The 12,357-nt window shown below is 40.4% G+C and overlaps 1 protein-coding gene across 4 annotated transcripts in view; it reads right to left on the reverse strand.

The window, feature by feature from the left end:
- Positions 1-469: 469 nt before the first annotated feature.
- The window catches only part of Lin7a (lin-7 cell polarity scaffold A), a 131,252-nt gene continuing 119,364 nt past the window's right edge, over positions 470-12,357 (reverse strand). For all 4 annotated transcript variants that reach the window (XM_085683371.2, XM_087902198.1, XM_087902199.1 and 1 more), the window contains one exon: positions 470-5,563. The gene's annotated coding sequence lies outside the window, so the exon portion shown is untranslated. The remainder of the gene's footprint in view (positions 5,564-12,357) is intronic.

Raw genomic sequence — 12,357 nt, forward strand, 5'->3', positions numbered from 1 at the left:
GAAAGCTGGATGAATACGAGATAAATCTCTGTCTGAGGACCCAGAGAATAAAGTGCTATATAATCAAGAGAATGTGAGTTCAAATCCCCAGCATTCATGTTAGAAAAAAATGGCTAGGTGCGGTTGCATGGGCAGGATACTAAAACTCGGGGTTACTTCTCTGTAGGAAGCTTAGAAAGCTGTGGCATATAACGTCCAAAGCAAGTGAGGAGATTTCAAAAGTCATACTGGTACTGGCATCCACTTGTAGAATGATTTCAACAACCCCACTCTAAAATCCAGTCTCTGCAGTGAAGGGGAAAAGGGAAAGGAGACACTTGTGTTCTCTCTTTCTGAAAAGAATCTCAACCCTACACAGCAAGATCACAACTTGTGTTAGGAATACGCATAAGAGACTTCACATCCAAAGAAACACATGGCTCAGCATCCAATGATCCCAGGAATATTAATAAAAACAGTACGCCCAGTCTGGTGTCTAATACGTTTACTTCCCAGCAGCATAATACCACTTTGGTCAGGTTGAACCACTGCACACTTTTGCAGCTCTTTCGTCAAAACAACGAAAACAATTGGAAAGACACGATGTACATGCAATGCAACGGGGGAAAACGGAACAATTGGCCAATCCTTCCCTATAAAGATGAAATATCCTTGGTTCATCTCTGCACTGTGTATGTAGAAGCCCTTAGAGCAGGGGTTTTTGTTCTTTCGGTTTTTTTTGTAGCACCAGATAGACACAGTGGCTGACAATAAATAAGTCTGAAGTCATTGAAACGTTTTCACAAATAGAAATTTTCTGGATCTGAACCTGGATGCATGTCCCTGACTTAAAGTACTGTTCGTAAATGTATGCTATGAAGGAAGATTCAGTTCTAATCCTGTTTTGTTTTTATTTCTGATGTGAATTGTTGACTATCATGAGTTGTCATTTACTAACATCTTTTATTTGCTACTTTGCAAATTCAGGGTCTTTCTATATAGAATGACTCATCCATTTTAATAAAATAAGGCTCCCCAAGCCCACAGATCATGGTTAGGCACATGAACTATTGTGTCAGACTTCATGGGTTCAAGCCCCAACTCCACCAGCTAATCAGGTGACCTTGGCAAAGTCATGCAGTCTGTGCTTTCGTTTTCCTGTGTGTAACTAGAGCCTAGTGGTTAGAGCTGTCCTGGGGAGGTGTTTGGGAAAGCACTCGGCACAGAAGCTGCAGCCTGGTAAGCACTTCTGCGTGGTTAAGACTGTTACAACTGCTTCCGTCACTGGGTGGTAACTTTGCTTTATGGCTAAACGATGTGGCACAATTAAATTGTATGTTCAGAAAAGCAAGCTCACATAAATTATGCAGGAAATATTTCACGTCTCCCATGGGGTGCGGGTTTGTTGTTGTTCTAATATGTGTGAAGAGGACCCAGGGATTTTTGACCAGAATAAGCGCTAAGGAGTCCCTCACCGTGAACATTAGGATGGCATTACATTTGTCTTCTTTCGCAATGCATTTCCAGAACCTAGCAGGCACCAGTGACACAGGAATATCTGTTACATAGATCCATGGAGAGGTTTGGGGGGTGACATGGGAGCAATCTGTAGCCCAGGTACATTCTAGGAATCAAAGATGAAGGATGTGGTCGTGGAAAGCAGAAAGTTTAAAAACGATGTTTGCATTGACCATGGACTTTTGACAAATAGAAATACCACAGGGCAATCAAATATGCGTGACAATATAACTTTTTTTTTCCAAAAAGAAGCTAAAGCATGGTCTCCTGTAAACTTTGGAAATGAAGTTCTATATTTGAGGCTCCCATGCCAAGTTGTCCGAGTGCTTTTGTAAAGAACTGGGGAGATTTTTTTCTACTCCTATAAATTTCTGTAAATCTGACTTCCCAAGCACTGCCCCTGACTTAAAGGTCCTTAAATCTTTGAGATAGTTCATGTAACTTGATTCCAGATCCTATCTTTGAGAAAATCCTGGCTCTGACTATAACACATGATACTCTAGTGCCAATTAATATGCTCGCCAGGTTAAAATTAATTCATAAATCCCCTCATCAATCATTCATTTACTCAGCAAATATTCAATGAGTGCCCCACAGTGTGTCAGTCCATCCACAGGGCTGCAATCACATCCCTTGGTCGAATAGATTTTGGGGTCTAAAAAAGGACAGGATGGAGGGGAGATCTTACTCAAAGGGTTCCCTGAATCCTCAGAGAATGATTTTTATCTGTGTCACAATTTTGTTGGAAGCTATTCTTAAATATCGTCTATGAGTGCTTATAAGCAAAACCACCCTAAAAGGTGAAATATTAAAGCACTCATTCACACACCCACAGATAGTAATAGATGTTGAAAGCAATGTACCACATTTGGTGCCCTGAACGTACACCCACATAAAGGAAATAAGATAAGCTTGTTGTCACGTTTGAGGACCTCCTTTGTAAATGGGCATAATTTGTCTCTAAGTTCTTTAGATACAAGCTCCAGTTTTTAACAAGCCCCTGGATGCTAGATTTTTCATTTAGATCTTAGCATTGTCTTAAAAGATAGTGGTGGCTCTCCCCGCTAGAGAGTTCCCTATTGATTACATGATTGAGGAAGACAAAGTCTGTTATTCTTCCAAAGTCGATTGTAATTTAGGCTCATTATCCCCCTGCAGATGTTCCGTTGTAAACAGTGACAGAATCAAAATGTAAATGCTCCAATGAAGAGGTTCAGTGATTCTTTTACCTTCTGGGCTTGCCTCGGAAATTGCAGCAGGGAAAACGTGCAGAAGAAGTTTGTTGCACTGCCTAACCATCTTGACCCAGGGAAAGAACTGAGATTCACTTCATCAGATCTCTGTTGAGAAGTCACAGCTATTTCTCCCTAACTATTCACAAAGCATTTATTATATTTGTATTGAGTGGAATGGAAGAGTAGTCTATTCTGCCTTTTTCTTTGAATGGATGACATCAGCTATGGCATTGACTCTATATGTGATTCTTAGGAAGAGAGACTGTCAGGTCAAATTGTGGCAGATTTGTCCTTTCTTTTCAATCTTGCTTCATTGAAACTTCAGAGACCCATCAGTGTAAGTCTTTGAGGATGTCACTCGTGATTACAATTTTAGGGAAATGCTTGCATTTCAACAAGCTGAACTTCACTGAAGTAAACCAGCCATTTGTATGTAAGACCACTAAGACATATAACCTATCCTTGGCTTCTGTACATATGATGGACTGCTTCATCTCAACAAACAACCTGGTATACACTTATCGGCACTACACATTGTACGAATGAAGCATAAAATACAGAGACTTCCAGAAAACAACAGTGGAAAGCATCTGCTTACTTCATAGCTGCTTCTGACAATACACGTATTGATGTGAAACCATATGTTGACTTCGAGATTAACTAAACGCTTAACAGCTATGTGGAAAACGTACTCACTTTAAGCTCCAAATTTATACAATGTACTGAAACTCATTGGAGTGACCATTTTCTCACTTTTAGGGTAAGATGACCTCCTTTTATGAGAGTGTTGTGGCATCTTCTGAATAGCTTTAATATTTCTTTGTTAAATGATAACTAAAATATATGTTTATTATTTTTTTCTTATAAAAATGAGAACTATCTTTCAAACTGAATAATATTCATACAGTCTCCACTTCATCCTTTCTGTCATGCTTGTCCCTTTTATTGACCTATTTTATATAACATTCTGGGTTCTTGCTGATGCCTCCCCCAGCCTCTCTCTTGCAAAAAAAAAAAATGATGTTTTTCAGGATGGGAACCTGTTACTGCAACAGGATTGTGTTGAAATAAATTGCTGTAGCTCTTCGGTTTCTCACTCTTTGTCACCTGGTTGGTGATGTACTGTCTAGAGCAGTAAGACATTTCTGTTGAACAGCGCCACCCAATAGTGTGAAATAAAACGTGCTGGGCAAATCTAATTGGTTTTGTTTAGTTTCAAAAAGATGGCTTGTAAGCGACGCTTCAGAAATTTTTTATGTTGGAGGACTATCTGAAATATCAAATTTGTTGTGTCTTGGTGGGGAACCATTTTCTGTTTGTAAAATTGGACATAGTAAAATTTCTGACTCTATTTCAACAGTTCAACTAGGTTTAACTAGGCTGATATTCTTTTGTGTGCATGTGTGTGTATACATTTTTGTTCTTAAGGTACTTACGTGCCAGATAGTTAAAGTTTCCTTCTCATTACATTATGGACAACCATAGTAGGAGCCTATATTTACTCTAAACTAAAATAGTATTGTGTGTACAGGATGCCCTAACAGATTTTTGTGAAAGTTGAAAAACCTTTTTGGGTATTTACAAGTGGGAATATGCAAACTAAAACAGATTTCCCTTTGGAGGAAGCAGCATCTGTCATTCACAATACTGGTGCCACTGGGTTTCACATACCTCAATGTAAGCGGGCCAATACCTTTGTTACTAGACTGTCAAAATTATACAGTTTGCATTTAGGGAAATTAATCAAAACTTAGTGTGATATATCCCCTTGGATGTATATCTATGTGTACCTATTATAATTCAGTTTTATAAATCTCCAAGATTTAAAATATCAAATAGATATTTATGAAAGCACACTAATGTGTGCAGGATGGGTTTAGACTTCTCCAAAGTTTATCAATAAAAATAAATAAAATTTAACAAGAAAATATGAAGGGCTGGTTACATATATCAACTGAGGATGAGTTCATAAAGTGAAGATAATTTCTTACCAGAGCAGTAAACCTTGGCAAACAAAGAACCAAGTTAGAGCAAGTGTAGTCTGGTCTTAAGTATTTTGTGGAATAAATATACATTATACTCTGTTGAAATTAATAATAGATATAAACAATACTTAAATTTTCAAAAAGCACAGCATTGAGTTTCAACTCCTGCTTCTAAAAATTAAAAGTTCATCTAAAATATTCTACTCCGCGAAGACATTCAGAAATGGCTAAAAACAGGAAAAAAGAAAGCCAACTATTTCTAGGTTCTAAAGAGATTATGTAAGACAAGAACTTGCCATTTTCAAGAGGAGAATGGTGGTTGGGTTTATAACTAAATCAAATTCCAATTCGGACAGCTCAGCAATATAGACTATGAAACAGGTGAGGGCGAGGGACAATGGGTAGGTTCCTTTCAAGTGGCCACAACCTTGAACTGATGCAGTTTGAACTATATAGCCTAACGAAGGGTTCGCTAACCTCCGGAAGAGCCTCAGACTAAAGATTCACTTAATCCTAGCCCTGGTGATTTGTTCAAAAGTCACAGACTTTATTCTTACACTGTTTCAGTCTGCAGACTGGAGAAGTCTCTCCCTCAACACACTGGGAGTTTCCACTGCCGTGAATGGAAGGTCTGAGTGGGTAAAAAGCGATGGACAGGGGGCTGGTGCCCAGAGGAGGAAGATGTTGAGTTGCCTTGGGAAAGGATGGAAACAGCACGTGTTCACAGCTTTGTGACGGGGGCAGTCATTGGTGTTGCCTTTCCCTTTTTCTATGTGCTGGGATTCTGGAGCACGGTTCCAAATTTTTGACTGTCTGATGGTTGACCTTGTCGCTTTCCTTCAGGGCCTAAAAATGGAGTGGGGTAGTGGAAGACAGGAGAGAGAAATCAGTGATTAGGATTCATTTTTTAAACTATAAATCGCTAAAAACACCAAGAATATGCACTGCATGATTGTCTTAGGCACTCGTCTATTGCTGTGAAGAGACACTGTGACCAAGGCACCTTATGAAAGAAAGCATTTAATTTGGGGTTTGCTTATAGTTTTAGAGGGTAAGACCATGAGCATGTTTGGGGACAGTATTGCATCAAGGAGGCAGGGATGGCACTAGAGCAGTCACATAATCAGGACGCAGGGTGGCGGGGTGGGGGGAAGCTGGGTATAGTAATCTTTTGAAATCTCAAAGCTCAACCTGTACGGCACACCGCCTCCAATAAGGCCATGCCTCCTAATCCTTCCAAAAACAGTTCTACAAAGTGGCAACCTAACATTCAAACATGGAAGATGATGGTGGTGTGCTGGACAGTATTATGTGTTCGACATAGGCTGGAGGCATTTGAAAGGACGGAATCTCAACTGAGAAAATGCCTCCATAAAAAATCAGGCTATGGGCAAGACTGGAGAGCATTTTAGTGATTGATGGGGAGGTTCCAGACCACTGTGGGTGATGCCACCCCTGGGCTAGTGGTCCTGAGTTGTGGAATATATATATATATATATATATATATATATATATATATATAATATGTTACATATATATTATATATATTATACCTGTTTATGCTATGGAATATTGCTTTAGCTGCATAAAGATGTGTTACATTTACTTATGCTGCATTTGTTTAACAATGTAAGGGTATTTGTTTAATTATGTAAAGAGGTGCTTGCTTAAGGCACCTGACTGGTCCAATACAGAGCTGAATGGCCAATAGCTAGGCAAGGAGAGGAGAGGCGGGGCTGGCAGGCAGAGAGAAGGAACAGGAGGAACAACCTAGAGGCTAGGAGAAGAAAGAGAGAGAGAGAGAGAGAGAGAGAAGGAGGAGGAGGAGGAGGGGGGAGAAAGCTAGGGACATGCCTGGGGCAAGAAACCACACAACTGCCTGCCAGCCAGCCAGATACTGAAGGAAACAGGGAAGTAAGACATACAGAAGGAAAAAAAAGTAAAAGCCCAGAGGCAAAAAGTAGATAAAGGAAAACAGATTAATTTAAGTGAAAAGAGCTAAGAAAAGGAGTCTAAGCTAGGTTGAGCCTTCATAACTAAAAAGAAGTCTCTGTGTCATGATTTGGGAGTTGGTTGGTGGTCCAAAAGAAAAAGCCTGGTACAGTCCTAGGTGTTAAAAAAACAAAACAAAACAAAACAAAACAAAAAAAACCAGGCTGACCAAGCTATGAAAAGCCTACCAGGCACTCCCTGGCCTCTGCTTTAGCTCCTGCCTCCAGGTTTCTGCCCAGTTTGAGTTCCTGACTTGGCTTCCCTCAGTGGACTGTGATTCAGCACATATAAGCCAAATAAACCCGTTTCTCCCCCAGGTGAATTTCAGTCATGATGTTTCATCACAGCGATAATAACCATAACTAAGACAGGGAGGCATTCTCCTTGAAACCACCGCAGTGAGAATGGCTTGGACTATGTGGGGCATCATTGTTCATTCATGGTCCTCCACGTGTGAAAAAAACAAAGCACAACAACAAGAAAACCCTGTTATTAAGGAAGTCATTGATGGACATGACAGGAAAGGCCGTAACATTTCCCAAAATGAGATAAAGAATTTGAGTTTGGAAACATTTCAAATACTTAAACATTTGTTCCTATTAGATCTAGTTGATTCCAGTTCTCTCAATTAAGGCAAAAAAAAAAAAAAAAAGAAAACCCCAAAACCAAAAACCAAAACCAAAACCAAACCAAAACAAAAAACCAAGTAGCATTCATAGTGTGACTCTAACTAAAGCAAAAGCATTTAGCAATGCCTTTCCTGAGATGCAAACCTGCAAAGCCTTTGGCGGAACAGTGGGAAACACCAATATCCCTTGTTGGAGGCAGAAATTAAGTGTCCCCCCCCCCAAGGTCAGTCTGACACCACATAGAACAGGCAGTGTCATTTGTCTGACCAGATTTGGGGGTGCTGCTCCCCTGAACCCCTCCCTCAGAACTGTCACACTTCAGGTAGTACAGAATCATTTCTCCCAATCTCTGTTTTTAAAGATGCTGCTATTTTTGCTTCAGCCAATGACCCCAAATGCACAAAGTAGATTTCCAACAAATTGTTCTGCCTACTTTTCACTGACCCACTGACTGAAAGTCTTCTAGTGATGTGCCAGCAAGCACAGGGGCTACAGAATAAAGAGCAGACGTGAAAGAGGCCACTGGGCAAGAGCAAATTGCCTTCCTGCATTGTATAAAGTATGAATTCCATTAACATTTTAACCATTGCAGTATCAGTAGCAACGGTTTATCATGACTGGAATGTACTAAATGGTCCCTAATTAATGTATTGTATTGACTTACATAGTTCTCCTTCCTTATTTAATCTTCATGAGATAGCATTTTATTCAGAGTTAGACTGATGGCTTCCTAAAGGGACAAAACTAAGGCTGTTTTGTTTTTTTTTTTTTGTTTTTCAAAACAGGTTGTAGCTCTGGTTGTCCTGGAACTTGCTCTATAGACTGGACTGGCTTGGAACTCACAGAGATCCACCTGTCTGTACCTTCTGAATGCTGAGATTAAAGGCATGCATCACCATCTCCTCAGAGATTGACTTTTTTTAAAGTAACCAAATTATCACAGTCATATGTCCCAAAGGGATGGGGATACAAACACATTTTACACCAGCAGAGTCTTTGGATTTCTTGTATATCCAGAAGAGGAAAGAAACTAAGAAATAAACCAGTAGCTAGAACGGTAGTGGGCAAGCAAAGTTGGGGTCAGCATGACTCCTTCTGGGAGGAACCATCTGATCAATTTACCTATTCTATTACAACTCAGAAAATTAGCCATTCATTTTTAAGTGGGTTTATTTATTTGTGTGTGTGTGTGTGTGTGTGTGTGTGTGTGTGTGTGTGGTGTGTGGTGTGTGTGTGTATCTGTGTTAGAGGTCTACTTTGTGGTCTTGGTTTTCCTCTTCCATCTTCATGTGGGTTATGGGAATCAAACTCACGTCTCTAGGTTTAAACATCGAGCTAAAATTGAGCTCAGTTGGGAAAATGTGAGACTGAAAGTCACCAGTGGTTTTTGACAAGTGTCTTTATCAACTGAACCATTTTTGCTGGGTATAGTAATTCATTTCTACACACAAGCTTGGTTTGTATTTTAGCATGAATTTTGTTGAACATATTCCTTTGTCAACTCTCTGAGGGGTCCTTGTGGTCTTCAGAATTAGTCTTTCTATTCACGCCTTGATATGTGTACCTTCTACCTTGCAGGATCTGTGGGTATGAGGGATTACTCAGGTTGTAAATAAAGCATGGTTTGATAGTCAGTTGATGTCAAAACAGAAGGGATTGAAGATCATCAGAATAAGAAAAATAAGCCAGAATAAGAAAGACACATACGGCATGTTTTCTCTCATATATAGAAACCGTGTTGTGCATATATGGTAGATACAACATAAAACACGAAAAAACAGGAAAAAACACAGGAAAAGCAAAAATAGGCACGTGGAATTGTTTGAAACAAAAAAGCTTCTTCACTTCAAAGGAAACAAAAAAAAAATAAAGAGGCAAACAACCAGAAACTGGGAGAAAATACTTGCAAATAATACAGCTGATGGGCAGCTAATATCCAAAAAAATGTTAAAAAATTTGAAACATTCAATAGCAAAACAAAGACAGTTAACGAAAGAGCAGCCAATGCACTTAGATGATTATTTCCCAAAGAAGATAAATAGCCAAGACACACAGGAAGAATAAGTAAATAAAAAGCTCATCATCATGATCACTTGGGGAAATGAAATTTTAAACCAAAATGCTATCTCTTGGTTACTAGAGTGACTATTTAAAAGATTAAAAAAGACAGCATATTGAAAGCAGTGTAGACAAAAGGGAGACCAGTACTGATGGGTATGTCATCTGTGATTTACAACAGCCACTGTGGAGAGACAGCATGGAAGCTCCTCCAGCACCATGCTGTTTGGTTTATCATAATTTTGCTATACATTTTCTCCACAATTTTGTTGAACCATTCCTTTCAACTGTTTGAGTGCTTTTTCTTGGTTTTCTTTAAGGGATTTGTTGATCTTTTCCAATTATTCATTTGCCCTTTCTCCCATTTCTTTAAGGGAATTTTTCATTTCCTCTTTAAGAGCTTCAATCATCTTGTAAAGTTATTTTTAATGACGTTTTCTTCTGCTTCATCTATGTTGGGATGTTCAGATGTTCAGGTCTTGTTGCTGTAGAACTTCTGGTTTCTGATGGTGGTCTATTTCTCTTTATGTTGTTGAGTATATTCTTACCTTACGGTCTACTTGTCTTTTCTTCCACTTGGTTCAGGTGGAGAGCCTGTTCTTCTGGGGTTCCTCTTCCTCCAATTGGTGCAGCTGGGGCCTTTGACGCCTGTGAATGCTCTTCAGTTACAGGCAAGGTTGAGTGTTCCGGTGATGGCTCCTCCATATGTGCATGGGCTCAAAACTCAGATGGTCACTCCTCTTGGTGCAGGTGGGGGCACAGCTCCGGCGATCACTCCTCCAGCTGCAGGCGGTGCTTCGGTTCCAGTGCTCGCTCCTCTAGATGCAGGCAGAACTGGTGCTGAGACTCCTGTGGTTGGATAGTTTCTGGAGACCACTGTTGTCACCACGGCCTGTTGCCTGGTACTGATGCTGTCTCCCAGTGTGGTGTGGCCTGGGCCTGCTTCCTGGTGTTGACACTGTCAAACCTTTTCTCTGTATTGCCTCGTGTCTCTCCTCAGAAAGTTCTTGCTTCTATTGTTTCATAAACATTAGCATTCTTGTTACTTCTGCTCCAGATTTCTTCTTGATGGAATCTGGATTCCTCATCTTTGCTTTTATTGGGCCACCCTATGGGATCTACCGTTCCCAATGGCTGGGTCAGTGGTTTTGGCAGCAATTCCTTGGTATTAACAGGAGGTAGAGAAATATTTTGGAACTGATGAAGTAAAAGGAACAGGTGTAAAGAGCAGATGGTCGGGTCAGTGAGGCAGATGGCAAATGCCAGCTACTATGTTCATATGTGGGGGTTTGTCATGGTTTCATAGTTGATGAATTCTTCGCCCTGTCCTTGCCCAACAATGAAGTGCAGGAACAGGCTTTGGTCTTGGGACATTTCTTGGACTATTAATGCAATGGTTTAAATAAAATGGTGCAGTTCCTCGAGGGGTGGCAGTGGGCGGGTCCCCAGGGGCAGCTGGGTTCCATGAGGATCCCTAGCGGGTATGAGACAGAGATGGATAGGCACACCATGCAGAGTGAGTTTGGTTATAGTTTGTTCAGTAAAAGGAAAGAGGGGGAAAGAGAGAGAGAGAGAGAGAGAGAGAGAGAGATTGCTTGAGGGGAGAAAGAGGGGGGAGAGGAGAAGAGGACTCAGCCACCTTTTTGGAAGAGAGACAGAGCAGAGAGAATGCAGGCTGGAAGAGGAAGAAAGATCTGCTTGCCTTGGTGGAAGGAAGGAAGTAGGAGAGGGCACTTTAGAGACAAACCCTGCTCACTCCCGCTTCCTCTGAGGCAAGTTTATCTTTCTGCACTCTGTCCTGTCTCTCTTCAGAAGAGGTGGCTGGGGTCCCAACCACCCCCCCCTCTTTCCCCCTCTTTTTTTGTTTCTCTCTCTCTCTGCTCTCGCTCTCTCTCTCTCTCTCTCCCTCTCTCTCTCTCTCTCTTCCTCCCTCTTTCCTTCCCTTCCTCCCTTCCTCCTCTCCTTCCTTCCTTCCTCCCTCCCTCCTTTTCTTCCCTTTCCTCCCATAACCCAATGAATACACCCAAACCTCTTTCTGCATGGCATGCCTATTTGTCTCTGTCTCTCACTTGCCACAGCTCCTAGTGGGAATGGCTACCCAGTCTCTAACACACTGTCTCCCACCCATCTGGGACCCACAGAAGCCATGGGTGGTGGGACCTGGCTACCCATCATGGCTCACCACTGCCGCCTTTTGGGGAACTGCGCCGTTTTATCTAAACCATTACAGTTAATAAATGAAAAAGTGTTAGTGTTCCTCTTGTTTTTTTTATTCTTTGAAAATCAGAGTGAAGATCCAAATGTATACATGAAATCGTGTTTTCAAACTAAAAATCTGTATAAGATGAATAAACTCTGCAAGAAGTGCCGTCACATGACAAACCCTATAGCCATATTTTATGTTTAGATTTCTTTCATGTAACTTTGGAATATTCATATATTTACATTTTTGGAAATGATATCTAATCTAATGAGGATGAAAGACAATTTTAGTTTGGCAGAATTTAAAATTCAAGTGGGTATGGAAGATAAACCCTGTCCAACTTGCATTCCATCTGGTTTTCTTTCTTATCCGTTTCCCATTCACAGTGACTTCATAATTTTGAACTTCTCAGATAACATACATTACCTCTGATTTGGAGAATATTAAGTTATAGTTCATCTGGTAAGCAGTGAGACTGTATGTGACAGCTATTCTGATTTGATTATCTGTTCTTGACTTGAATGGCGACAAAAAATTTCAAAGCTCTGCTTCCAGTTAAGTAGATTTAATAAGCTTGAAAATCCTTAAAAATGACTGTAGTATAAATTAGTAAGTGTTATAAATCTTTTCTGACGCCTGAAAGATCAAGGTGATTAAAACATAAACAAGAGCTCATGGGGGTCTTTTTGACTGTATTTGTCATAAGAATCCATGAGTGACATGACTTGGCTGTGTTGTGATTGTCCTTAAAATGGTCA

The sequence above is a fragment of the Myodes glareolus genome, chromosome 26, assembly GCF_982192425.1.
Source record: "Myodes glareolus chromosome 26, mMyoGla1.1, whole genome shotgun sequence".
In the NCBI taxonomy this organism is placed as follows: Eukaryota; Metazoa; Chordata; class Mammalia; order Rodentia; family Cricetidae; genus Myodes; species Myodes glareolus.